At 38.5% G+C, this 1035-nt stretch overlaps 1 non-coding gene across 1 annotated transcript; it reads left to right on the top strand.

Moving 5' to 3' along the window:
* Positions 1 to 709: 709 nt before the first annotated feature.
* LOC148763671 (small nucleolar RNA R71) lies at positions 710 to 815 on the top strand. The gene has a single exon (XR_016025611.1). It is a non-coding gene; the product is annotated as a small nucleolar RNA R71 (small nucleolar RNA).
* The last annotated feature ends 220 nt before the right edge of the window (positions 816 to 1035 follow it).

The following is a 1035-nucleotide window of genomic DNA, read 5'->3' as shown; positions in this document are numbered from 1 at the left end:
TTCACCTCTGTATCACTAGGTAATGTTCCTTGAGGTCGGTTGTTTAATAAATTGGCAAGATGACCAACTTGAGTCTCAAGGTTTCGAATTGCTGCTGCTTGACACTAAATGAGAGTTGTTTGACTTTGTATAATGTTATCATTCTGTGTCATGTACTGCCTTAGTAGATCTTCCATAGTTGGCTTCTTTTCTAAAATAGGTGCACCAGCTTGCTAGTGAAATGCTAGAGGTGCATTTGGCCTTGGAGTTGAGGACGAACCTTGATTATTAGCTTAAGAGAAATTGGGATGATTACTCCACCCATGGTTATAAGTGTTGGAGTAGGGGTTTTTCTGCTGTCTATTACCCATAAATTGCACTACTTTGTTGAGCTTGGACACTGATGACTTGCATGATTATCTCCACATAGCTCACAAGCTACAAAAGGACTTTGCAAACTAATAGTACCAAAAGATTCAAGAGTTTTAGTTAAAGCTACTTCTTAAGCGGATAACACTAAAAATGCATCACATCATGAGTTCTAGCTACTTTCCTATGCATTGATCGCTCCACTGGACACTAATAGTTGTTTGTAGCCATCTTTTCCAACAAATCGTATGCCTCATCAATCGATTTATACATGAAAGCTCCTCCCACTACGGCATCAATGGTGGTTTAAACATGCCCCCTCATACCATTGTAGAAAGTTTGCACCTGAAGCCACTTTGAAAGCCCATGATAAGGACACCGTTAGAGTAATTATTTATATCTTCCCAAGCCTCATACAACGATTCAGAATCTTGTTGCATGAATGATGTGATATCATTCGTCATTTTCGCTATCTTAGTTGGAGGAAAGAACTTGGCAAGGAACTTCTAAGCAAGATTATTCCATGTTGTTATTAAGCTAGTAGGGAGTGCATATAACCATGCTTTAGCTTTATCCCTTAATGAGAAAGGAAAGAACCTTAAACAAATTGCATCATCTGTGACACCATTGTGTTTGAAAGTGTCACAAATCTTCAAGATGTTTGATCTATGGTCATTTGGATCATCA

Source organism: Theobroma cacao, chromosome 3, assembly GCF_053813885.1.
Source record: "Theobroma cacao isolate CCN51 chromosome 3, ASM5381388v1, whole genome shotgun sequence".
Taxonomy (NCBI): domain Eukaryota; kingdom Viridiplantae; phylum Streptophyta; class Magnoliopsida; order Malvales; family Malvaceae; genus Theobroma; species Theobroma cacao.
Note: the sequence above shows the minus strand (reverse complement) of the source record. Positions and strands in the feature narration are given on the sequence as shown.